Genomic DNA, 12,695 nt, shown 5'->3' with positions numbered 1-12,695 from the left:
TGTGCTAGTGATGGAGCCAAGTCCCAAAAGAGGCTTTTGGAATGACTGCCTTTTCCAGGGAAAACTTGACCACATTCACCTCGAGGTAGTCTCTGCTGGGGCATGATCCTAGGGAACTGAGAAGGCCCTCACCCACCAGCTTATCACTGCAAGGAAGTAAAACCTTCAAATATCCCTCGTTGCAATACAGGAACCTACTGGTGATCTGCTAAAGGGGTGGAAGGTGGAAGGGCTGGGAACTTCCTCATGGAAAATTCTGCATTGAAATAGCAAGGAAGGAAAAGTAATTGAAGGGAGAGTAGAGAAGCAAAATGGTGAAGACAGCAAATGCTTGGAGCTGGCTTTTTTCAGATTTTCAGCCTCAGTAACCCATATTTTAAAAGTGGAAACCACATTTGACCTTCCCTTATCTCACAGCAAGATTGAAGACTCAGGAGGAAGTGGATCTTTTGAGATTCTTTGACTAGCACCAGATGACTGCATTAGAGTCTCTGAAATGCAAAACTATGTGATCCATGTGATATTTTCTCCAATCCTTTCTTATGAGTTGCAGAGCCAAGAGAAACAGATGGAGAAGGAAAATTATCGCGAAGCAAGCTTTCCTTCAAGAGTAGAAAGGTAACAGATGCCAGTAAAGGGAGGAAGGAATCAGTGCAGGCAGCTCTGGACAACAGGGAAAGGTAGGAGCTGAGAGTGGGTTTAGTTTGGGTTCATGTCTAAATTTACTAATCATCCAGTCACAGTGGTTCCCATCTGTAATCCCAGCACTTTGGGAAGCCAAGGCAGGAGAATCACCCAGGAGTCCAAGACCAGCCTGGGCAACATAGCGAGGCCCCATCTCTATTTCTAAAAAAATATATATATATATTTTTAAAATTTTAAATAATAAACTTACTGATGTCAGAGCCATGTGATATCTAGACATATGCCTTTGGCAAGAGGATTAAAATTCTTTTTTTTGAGATGGAGTTTTGCTTTTGTCACCCAGGCTGGAGTGCAATGGCGTGATCTCAGCTCATTGCAACCTCTGCCTCCCAGGTTCAATTGATTCTCCTACCTCAGCCTCCCAAGTAGCTGGGATTACAGGCGCCCACCACCACACCCAGCTACTTTTTTTTGTATTTTTAGTAGAGACAGGGTTTCACCATGTTAGCCAGGCTGGTCTCAAACTCCTGACCTCAGGCGATCGCCCACCTCGGCCTCCCAAAGTGCTGGGATTACAGGCATGAGCCACCCTTCCTGGCCTAAAATTCTTAAATACAGCCTGATTCATCCACTTAAACAATCCTTTCTCTCCTTTACCTGTCTCCCATATAAAGAAACACCAGAAAGAAAACATGCTCTGCAGAAAGACTAAAAGAAGTTAGAGAGAGAGAAAGAATGTGTTTATTGTGTTTTCAAGAGTGGACTGAGGAATTTTGGCAGCAGGAATATGTAACATTTCTGCCACAGTGGAGTGACTAGGGTTAACTTTTTACTTCAGCCTTCAACTTGGAGGTCAGGTGAAGTTCTTTGTTTTCATTCATCTCCTTTGACACTTTTCACAAGATCATGGAGCTTTACCAGAATGGGACTTCACAACTGTCATAACATTTTAATCTCTCCAGGCCTGGGACAAGGTGGAAACCTATAGGTTCCCAAGGAGATTGTTTTCATCATTAGCATTTCAGCCAAAGACTTAATGCTGCAAAAAGAAAGCATAATGTGGAGCAAGAGTTCCTGCTTTGGCCTATTCTGACTCTAGCTCTCCAGGGCTCTGATGAAGTCCATTGTGATCTAGCATTAAAAAAAAAATAAAAAATAAAAAAAATTTTTAAAAAAGCCTTCTCTCTTAAGCCTTGCTGCTATTCCTACTGGCTCAAAGTGCATGGTTTAATACTTGTAGCTATGAATACTTGCATATTTCCAAAGGCCTTACCGTACACATTTATTGGGAGAAATCTCTATTTTCTCCCAAGTGGGTTTGAGGTAAAAAGAATCCAGTAAATAGCTACGCATTTCATTAGACTGGATGAGGGTGTGGATTGCTATCATTCTTTGCCCAAGTGAACTGCTGTTGTAAAGAAGCCCCTTACAAAATGTTACCTGCGGGACTGCTTTCATGTCTTCATTAACAACAGACACTTGGCATTAGTGAATCAACCACTGTGTTAATTAGAACTCAGACTTGCAGCCTATCCTCAGCTCATGGAATAAACACTGTTTTCCTTTGACCTAATTACAAGATGTTCTTAAACATCATCATTTTGTAAAAGAAACCATGACTACAAATTGCTTTGTGAACCATGCACATCGTTGGGACTCAAAATGTGTCTGCAGTTTGGAGAAAGTGTTTGCAGTTTGCCAGCAAAAATGCAGTCCATACGAAACAGTGGTGTATACAGGCAATGAGAATGATCTTTTTGCAGATATTATACACTTTTCTCTACCTTCCCTTACCTTCTGCATCACATAGCCCCTATCTAAAAAAAAAAAAAAGAAAAAAAAGAAAAAAAAAAAGGTTGTCAGATCAGAATCGGAACAGCCTTTTATCTTATTAACAGATTTTATTTGGTAGGTTCCCTACAGTTGCTGGCTTTGGTGACATTTCAGATTAGGTTGTCATTTCTTCCCTTAAGCCCCAACAACAGCTTTCTATCGTCATGATTGATTAAAAAGCCCAGCAAACAAAAAAGCAAATTGCTATACCACCACTATCAACCACGATAAAACTCAGAAACAAAAATATTTTCTTTAAGTCAAAGAGAGTTGATTAAATACCTCATAATGTACTGTGGGTCAGCTGTATTGGGCCACATTGGGTCATTATTGTAGAATTTTATTTTAATACGAACCCTGAGGGACTGTAATGCCTAGAGCCTTACTCAGCCCTGATCTCCCCAAATGCTCCAGTACCGTAAGGAAAAATATCTAGAGCAAGCCTGTCCAGTCCCCGGCCTGCAGGCCGCATGCAGACCAGGACGGCTTTGAATGCAGCCCAACACAAATTCGTAAACTTTCTTAAAGCATTATGAAATTATTTATTTATTTATTTATTTTTAGCTCATCAGCTATCATTAGTGTAGTGGTTTTTTTTTGTTTTGTTTTGTTTTGTTTTGTTTTTGAGACGGAATCTTGCTCTGTTGCCCAGGCCAGAGTGCAGTGGTGCGATCTCGACTCACTGCAAGCTCCGCCTCCCAGGTTCATGCCATTCTCCTGCCTTGGCCTCCCCAGTAGCTGGGACTACAGGCGCCCGCCACCACGCCCGGCTAATTTTTTTTGCATTTTTAGTAGAGACGGAGTTTCACCACGTTAGCCAGGATGGTCTCGATCTCCTGACTTTGTGATACGCCCGCCTCGGCCTCCCAAAGTGCTGGGATTACGGGCGTGAGTGTAGTATCTTTTATGTGTAGCCCAAGACAATTCTTCTTCCAATGTGGCCCAGGGAAGCCAAAAGATTGGACACCCTTGATCTAGAGTATGAAAGAAAAAAACAAACACATTTCAAGTGGCCTGTGGGATGCTGCCAGGAACCCCTCCGAGATTTCTAGTGCTGAGGACTCTGTTCTTAAACACATAAACCTCCTTCTGGGGAGGTGTTCTTCCTGAATATAACTACAGACCCTTGAGCAAAGGACTCCCTTACAGAAAACAGTGGCGAAAAGCTGAAATAATAACTGGGTAATATACAGGTTATTATACAGACTGGCATTCCAATACCACTCTGGAGAGCGTTCACATAGCAGTTCCAAAGACAATCTTTAAAAGTGTTCTGCCACAGAGCCACCGCTAGAGGGCAGAGCAGACCACTTCTGTTTTCAGACGCTTTCTCCCGAGGGGAAATTGAAAGTTACCTTGAAGGTTGAGCTGAATGCTGAACAGACCTTCACACTTAAAAGCATTTCCACCCCTGCACTTCACCCTTCTAGGAGCAGAACAGTGGGTGGGCAGGCAAGCACTACGTAAATTGCATTGAAACAGGATTTCATTGGAAGAAAACACTCTTCCAATGAAATCTGAAGTTTCATAACTTTGATAACTTTCATTTACTAAAATATTTCAGCCCTTTCCATGTGCCAGAGATTGTACTGAGCACTGGGGATATAAACACAAGTATTTCTTTTTTATTTTCCTCTATAGGTTTACGGTGTAGGTGGGCAGACAGACAAGTGAATTAATCAAGAGACGATAATGTCCCAAATGCAATATGAGCTCAAAGGAGGGGAACTGGGATTTCAGGTGGGGTGAGCAGATGGGATGGCTGAGAGTGTTGGAGGCTCAAAGGCCAAATCAGAAGTCACTGGGTGAAGGAGAGAGACAAGAAAAAGAGGGAATTTTTTTTTTTTGAGAAAGTGTTTTCTGTATAATAATATATAACCGAGAAAATTAATATCCAAATGCAAAATAAAAGAAAAAAGCCAATAGCTAGTACTAAAACCTGTTGTTTTTTAACCATAAACTTCTAGTTTTCAGAAGATTTGGGGTAAAAACAACTTAGGAAGAAAACAGCATAACCACGTTGACCTGAAATGAGCCCATCTGAATATCATTCCTATTGTGTAAGCAGAGTTACACCCGGGAATGCCACGAACCAGACTGGGTAGTCCTCTAGGAATGATGAGGGCTGATGGCTGCTATGTGAGGGTGGTCTCCTCACAGCAATCTTGTTGGAATGTCCCCATTCCTCTGACACACCACCAAATGTACCTGGAATGATGAACGCTAATGTGGTTCTCAAGCCATGCTACACGTTCACATCAATCAGGGAACTTTCAGATGTCCAGCTCTCTCTCTACCTCCCTGTTCTGATTCAATGTTTGAAAACTCTCTAGGTTATTTTACAGTGCAGTCAGGGTTGAGGCCTACTGAGTTATACACTGGTGATATTTCACAGGGGAAACATAAGATGCCAGCTAGGGACGTGGGCAATATCATTTTCTTTTAGCACCAGGAAATAATTGAACCTTCTACTTTAATATTATGTAACTTTTTTTCTGAGATCACAATCTACACCTCAGTTTTGTTTGTTTGTTTGTTTGTTTTGAGATGGAGTCTTGCTCTGTCGCTCAGGCTGGAGTGTGGTGGGGTGATCTTGGCTCACTGCAACCTCTGCCTCCTGGGTTCAAGCGATTCTCCCACCTCAACCTCCTGAGTAGCTGGGCTTGCAGGCCTGCGCCACCAAGGCTAACTTTTGCATTTTTAGTAGAGACAGAGTTTCACCGTGTTGTCCAGGCTGATCTTGAACTCCTGACCTCAAGTGATCCACCAGCTTTGGCCTCCCAAAGTGCTGAGATTACAGGCGTGAGCCACCGCGCCCCAACTTGTGTAATTTTTTAACTTGCACTTCAACACCTGAGATAGTTCGCAGGTAAAATATGTTATCACAAAGAAAACAATATGAAAATAGAAATGAGTATGCAGAGGGTAGATAATGTTGCAAAATGTTCATTTTTACCTTTTTCATTAGTCACTTTGTAATTTGTAAAGGTTCCCCCACAGATAGGCATTGGAAAGCCCCTCCCTTTGGTGTCTCTCTTCAGAATCCTCTGGGTGCCTTTCTGCCCTTCCTTGAGAGTCCCAGCCTCATTACTGAATAACAGAGACAGATTTACCGGCTCCAGAGGCTCCCTCTTGGCTTCATCCTGGACTCTGGATGGCATCCTCTGCTGTGCTTTCTTATGAACGACGTGTGGTGATGGTTAGCAGTTTGGAATTCTTCATCTTAGAGCACCTACAAGGGCCAGGCACGGTGGCTCACTCCTGTAATCCCAGCACTTTGGGAGGACGAGGCGGGCAGATCACCTGAGGCCAGGAGTTCGAGACCAGCCTGGTCAACATGGTGAAACCCCGTCTCTACTAAAGTAAATACAAAAATTAGCTGGGCATGGTGGTGCATGCTTGTAGTCTCAGCTACTCGGGAGGCTGAGGCAGGAGAATTGCTTGAACCCGGGAGGCAGAGGTTGCAGTGAGGCGAGATCCAGCGCCACTGCACTCCAGCCTGGGCGACAGAGCGAGACTCCGTCAAAAAAAAAAAAAAAAAAAAAAAAAAAAGCATCCACAAGACTGACAACCCTTACTGCTGGTACCACTCACCTCCAATTATTATGCTGACATATTACTTAATTTTGTCATGTTACTTTGTCTTTCCAAATAGCTCCTCTCCGTCAGGAGAGAGTGTGATGGGAGGGTGGAGAAAGATGTAAGAGGAGGTGGGGGTAAGGGTGGTGAATCTGGCCCAGCCACATCTTTTTTTCAGCTTGCCAAGGGTGCTGAATGGGAGGCTAACGTCAAAAGTGCTGCATTCCGAAAGAGTTGCTCCAAAGTGGTGTAGGGTATACAGCAAGATTTTCTGTATTTCGGGGGCACTTTGACTCAAACTAGGGTTCAGGAAAGCCGCTGACCATTCAAGTTGATCCTCTTCTGGTCAAGAGGCTGCAGCGAGGGAGAACTCTAGCAAGAAACAGGAAACTGGAGGCCGAGAAATGGTGAGGGCTGGAGAATTCAATACTGGCAGCCCCTTGCTGCGGGAAGGCAGGGGAGCCGCTGCTCTGACACACTTGTGCCGCTAGAGGGCAGCGCAGGGCAGAGCAGCAACTCAAGCGCACCATTTGGGGAGCGCAGGATTTCGGCTGCTGGAGGAGTCACAGGGAAGCCATTCATAAAACAAGCATAGAATAAATTATCTAGCAAGGAAGGTTGCTTTGAAATATGACCAGGAAAAGGGTGGACACCAAACGTAACAATTGCTTTCATAACTTTGAGTAATGAGACTTTTTTTTTTTTTTGACAGAGTCTCTCTCTGTCTCCCAGGCTGGAGTGCAGTGGCGCGATCTCGGCTCACTGCAACCTCCACCTCCCGGGTCCAAGCGATTCTCGATTCTCCTGCCTCAGCCTCCCGTGTAGCTGGGACTATAGGCCCGCGTCACCTTGCCTGGCTAATTTAATTTTTGTATTTTTAGTAGAAACGGGATTTCACCATGTTGGCCAGGCTGGTCTTGAACTCTTGACCTCAAGTGATCCGCCCACCTCGGCCTCCCAAAGTGTTGGGATTACAGGCGTGAGCCACCGCGCCCGGCTGAGTAATGAGACTTTTCTGCAGTGAACATGGAAATAGGCTGCTTCAGAGGTAAGGAGAGAAGGGAATTTTGAGATTATTTGAAACGGTGATTTATCTCAGTACAGACATGGCACATGTCCACTTCAGGGATATAAAATGAGCTAATCAGGGGCTACAGTGGCCTTCCTAAGTCTCATGAAACACTTCCAAAAACTTTCCATGCTTTCCCTAATTTTGTGCAGCAACGATAAGAGACACTTAGGGACAGGGATTTGCTTCAGATGAGAACTAGCCCAAGAAACCAACTACACGTGGACCACACAGACAGCATCTCCAAGAGTGATAGACAGTACTCAACCTCCATCGTTTCATTTTGATGGAAACAGAGTGAGTTTAAGGAAGGCTTTTGGTGAGCACATGTTTTATATTTCTATTTCATAATGCTGGTATTTCTATCAGTCTTTCTGGAATATTTCTCCCCTAAATGCAGAGAGAATCAAAAGCAAGAAAAGTGGATTCTAGCTCTTAAAGAGTTTCCAGAGTCCTGAAGAAGCTGGAAAGTTATTCAGTCAGGTTCCTAACAGGAAGCAGATGGCATGCCCAAGGTAGGATCATTCTGGGATGGTTTATTTACCAATGCGTGGGCAAAGTGCAAGGGACCCTCATGAGATGGTGCAGAAAGTAGCTCAGAGCTTTAACAGCAGAGCTGTTACTACACCTGAATCTGAGGGAGGGGAGGGAGTACTCATGGGGTTGCTGAAGAGAGAGTCCGTGGAGAGAAGTCCAACTTGTAAGGACAGTGATCTTAGGTTGCAGCCAGCCCCAGGTGACCACGCCCTCCCCTCCCTTCCCTTCCCTCCCCCTCCCCTCCCCTCCCCCTGCCCTGCCCTCCCCTTCCCCCACCCTCCCGTCCCCTCCCCTTCCCCTCCCCTCCCCTCCCCTCCCCTTCCCCTCCCCTCCCCTTCCCCTCCCCTCCCCTCCCCTCCCCTTCCCTTCCTGTCCTTTGTCCTTTGTCTCCTTTTCCCAGAGGATAAGAGGACTGGTTGATACAATCCTTTCAGGTCAGACTTCCAGGGGAGACATCAAAATGGACATAATCCCACTTACCTGAAATAAGACATGAATGTAACTGCTACTATTTGTGCAGAGGTCCTCCTGGCAATACTGCAGGTCCATCTGGGCAGCGTTCAAAGAAACGAGGGCTAATGGCTGGCATGTAGGAATCAGCTCCTCAGAGCAATCATGGTAATAAAATAAAGTTGACCTCTGTCTAAATGCAGTTCTTTGTAAATATGTCTTTTCTCTGGCTGCTTTTAAGAGATTCTTTTTATCTTTGATAATATGAAATTCGATTATGATGTACTTTGGTGAGAGTTTTTTCTGTAGTTTTATTTTTTTATTTTTTTGCTTGGGGCCCTTCAGGCGTCCTGGATCTATGGAACAGCACACCACATCACGTATCATATCACTTTCGGAAAATTCTTAGCTAGTATCTTCTCCCCATTCTCTTTTCTGTCCTTCTGGAACTTTAATATTAAATCTCCTCTCTTTTTTTTAGCTTGTCTATGATATTTCCCATTTATTTTGTGTCTTCCTACTGTAGTCTGTATAATTTCTTCAGATAATTCTCAGTACACCAATACTCTCTGCCTGCACCTAATCTGTTGTTCAGTCCATCCATTGAATGTTGTTTTCATTTGTTTTGTGTGAGGGCAGTGGGAGGGGTGACCGTACAATATGTTTCTTTTGAAATCTACCTAGTCAGTTAACAGTCTCTTCCTGGTATGTAATTCTGATTTCTTAATTTCTTCCTCAAACATCTAAATCATTTGTATTCTGCAAACACTAACGTTAACATCTGAAATCTTTGTAAATGTGATTCCTCTGCAGGTTTTCTTAGCTAACTCCTGCTTATTGGACTTTGTTTCCTTTTTTTACAAAAAAAAAAAAAATTATTTGATTCTGTGAGTTCATAGTTATTGGAGCATTATCTGCAGGAATGCTGTGATGTCTGGGTTGTTGTTGGTTTACCCAAAAAGAATTTATGTTTGCTTTGGCCAGGAGCATAAGGGAGAAGAATGCTACCAGCCTGGTACTACTACTTTACCTTCTTGGCTTGGGATTTGGAGAGACCATGCAAGCAGTGTGAGTTGGAGCCCCAAACCTGCACAGAAGTTTTTCAGTGTTTGTTTGTTTGTTTGTTTCTGAGACAGAGTCTCACTCTATCTCCCAGGCTGGAGCGCCATCTTGGATCACTGCAACCTCCGCTTCCCGGGTTCAAGCAATTCTCCTGCCTCAGCTTCCCAAGTAGCTGGGATTACAGGCATGCAGCATCACACCTGGCTAATTTTTGTAATTTTTATAGAGATGGGATTTCACCATGTTGGCCAGGCTGGTCTCAAACTCCTGACCTCAGGTGACTGGCCCACCTCAGCCTCCCAAAGTGCTGGAATTACAGGCGTGAGCCACCACACCCAGCCGCCAGGAGCTTGTTCTTACTATGCGTTCTTAGGAGAGGTGGGTTTTGTTTGTTCGTTTGTTGTTGTTTTCCATTTTACTTAGAGGAAAGGTCAAGACCAGCAAAGTTTTTTACTTTCAATCTTTGTGGGGCAGCCCTTTGAAATCGTAGCTTAAATGGGGCTTTCTGAACTGAATATCACCTTGCAAGGTCCCTGCCTCCCATGTGGCCCTGCATCCCATGTAGCTCTTGAAATCAGAGTTCCAGGTCCCAGTGCATGGAAAGATGCCCTTTAAGCCATCCATGGCCTTGATGCCATTTCCTCTCTGCATCTGTGCCATGTACGTAGTCATGCATGGACTGCCTTTGAAGATTTACCTTATTCCCTTGTCACTGTGAACTGTCTATTTTAAAAGTTTTTTTTTAAGTCTTAATCTAGCATTTGTAGTTAGGTTAGCAGTGATATTTTTAGGATGTTTTCTGCAATATTCTCAGAAACTCTCAGATCTTAAATAAGAGATCTATGATAGTAGCTTTTTAAAAATTATTATCACTTTATGCTGCATACTGGCTAAACACTGAATGTCTTATCTCATTTAATCCTCAGAACAATACTATGAAGAAGGAATAATCAATTCCACACTTTATAAAGGAGGAAAATAAGGTTCTGAGAAATTAAGCTGCCTGGAGTTATGCCATAGTTATGAATTGGTGAAACCAATTTGTCTGATGACCAAGTCCATGTTTTTATCCACAATAAATAGTTATTATGGTGCTATCTTAAAGCTTTGGAGACTATTTAGTAAATGTTAGCACATCTCTTCTTCCCTAAGTGCTCAACCAAGCTCTTTTTTTTTTTTTAAACCACAGCCAAACTTAAAACAGCCTGTATCAGTTAGAGTTCATACGGGAAAACAGAGCCATTCCAAGTCTTATAGGGATTTGAGGTTTAATACTGAAATTGAAGCTTACAGAATGTGAGAGGAGCTGGGTAGTACAGGAGGTCTGGATGGAGAGTTGGAGGATCAGAGAAAGTTGCTAACCTCCTTGGGCTGCAGCAAGCTGGGTGGGAGGGTGACAGCTTGTGGAAAGATGTGGAGAAGCTGTGTACATGGGCCACCAATATGGGACCACCAAGGAAGAGCTCATAGAGAGGCCTGTGGAAACTTCCACCTCCATGGAACTCCCAGTGCTGTGGGACTCAGCCAAGTGCTGGTTGGTGGGCTTTGGGCTGCTGTTGGTTGGTCAGATTACAAGTTGAGAAGACAGGCTGGACAATGAGCAGAGAACAGCCAGGCCAAGCTGGTGCCTGCTGGCCCCTCTGTGTCTATAGGTCACCGTGTCAGCCCCATAACCTTCCAGGGATAACGGCCTCTTGCTCACATCTGCCTTCCTTCGAGTTCTTCTCCTGGCAACTCTTACCCAGAATCATAGACAGAAGAGGATCGTGGTGAACAGCCCCTCGCCTTACGAGAGGCAGTGCTGACCTGTCTGCAGACAATCCAGCACACATCTCTGTGATATCTAGATCAGGTGGCCCTTCAAATGTATGGGACATAATATAAATACACGTTTAAAAAAACAAATAAATGGGACCTAATTAAACTAAAAAAGCTTCTGAACAGCAAAAGAAATAATCATCAAAGTAAACAACCCATAGAATGGGACAAAATATTTGTAAACTATGCTGACAAAGGACTGATATCCAGAATCTATAAGAAACTCAAATAAGGCCGGGCGCGGTGGCTCACGCCTGTAATCCCAGCACTTTGGGAGGCCGAGGCAGGTGGATCACGAGGTCAGGAGATCGAGACCATCCTCGCTAACATGGTGAAACCCTGTCTCTACTAAAAATACAAAAAAATTAGCCGGCGTGGTGGCGGGTGCCTGTAGTCCCAGCTACTCAGGAGGCTGAGGCAGGAGAATGGCGTGAACCCGGGAGGCAGAGCTTGCAGTGAGCCAAGATTGTGCCACTGCACTCCAGCCTGGGCAACAGAGCAAGGCTCTGTCTCAAAAAAAAAGAAACTCAAACAAATCAGCAAGAAAAAAAAAAAAGAGTCCCATCAAAAAGTGGACAAATGATGTGAGTAGACATTTCTCAAAAGAAGATATACAAATGTCCAATAAACATATGAAAAAATGATCAACATCACTAATCATCAGAAAATGCAAATTAAAACCACAATGAGATACCACCTAGCCCCAGCCAGAATGGCCATTATTAAAAAGTAAAAAAAGAAAAAAGACACCTGCGGCAGGACCCGGTGGCTCACGTCTGTAATCCCTGCACTTTGGGAGGCTGAGGTGGGCTGATCAACTGGGGTCAGGAGTTCGAGACCAGCCTGGCCAACATGGTGAAACCCCATCTCTGCTAAAAATACAAAAATTAGCCAGGCATGGTGGCACAAGCCTGTAGTCCCAGCTACCTGGGAGGCTGAGGCAGGAGAATCGCTTGAACCTGGGAGGCAGAGGTTGCAGTGAGCCGAGATCACACCACTGCATTCCAGCCTGGGTGACAGAGCAAGACTCTGTCTCAAAAAAAAAAAAAAAAGAAAGAAAGAAAGAAAGAAAAAGAAAAAGGCACCTGCACACATATTTTTATCACAGCACTATTCACAATTGCAAAGATACGGGACCAACCTAAGTGCCCATCAACCAATGAGTAGATAAAGAAAATGCAGTATATATACATCATGGAATACTACTCAGCCATAAAAAAGAACTAGATTTGTTTTTTTGCAGCAACTTGGATGGAGCTGGAGGCCATTATTCTAAGTGAAGTAACTCAGGAATGGAAAACCAAAAACTTTATGTTCTCTATTATAAGTGGGAGCTAAGTTATGAGTGCACAAAGGCATACAGACTGATATAATACTTTGTATTATAAGACTCAGAAGTACAGAAGGTGGAAGGGTGAGAAGGGAGTAAGGAATTAAAAAAACTATATATTGAGTATAATGTACACTACTCAGGTGACAGGTCTACTAACATCTCAGGTTTCACCACTGTACAATTCATCCATATAACCAAAAACCACTTATACTCCAAAAGCTATTGAGATAGATAGATAGTTGACAGATAGATAGACAGATGCATCTGCATCTCCCTATATATAATATATAATATAATCTATCTATATATAATAAATACATGTTTAAAGCACAGTATTACCTTTCAAAAAAATTTAAAAAAATTGATTGA

At 43.6% G+C, this 12,695-nt stretch overlaps 1 long non-coding RNA gene across 1 annotated transcript; it reads left to right on the top strand.

The window, feature by feature from the left end:
- Positions 1–8,123: 8,123 nt before the first annotated feature.
- Positions 8,124–10,223, top strand: LOC129534352 (uncharacterized). Its single transcript, XR_008680914.2, has 3 exons — positions 8,124–8,281; positions 9,098–9,553; positions 10,102–10,223. It is a non-coding gene; the product is annotated as an uncharacterized lncRNA (long non-coding RNA).
- The last annotated feature ends 2,472 nt before the right edge of the window (positions 10,224–12,695 follow it).

Source organism: Gorilla gorilla, chromosome 5, assembly GCF_029281585.2.
Source record: "Gorilla gorilla gorilla isolate KB3781 chromosome 5, NHGRI_mGorGor1-v2.1_pri, whole genome shotgun sequence".
Classification (NCBI taxonomy): domain Eukaryota; kingdom Metazoa; phylum Chordata; class Mammalia; order Primates; family Hominidae; genus Gorilla; species Gorilla gorilla.
This window is presented reverse-complemented; position numbering and strand designations above follow the sequence as displayed.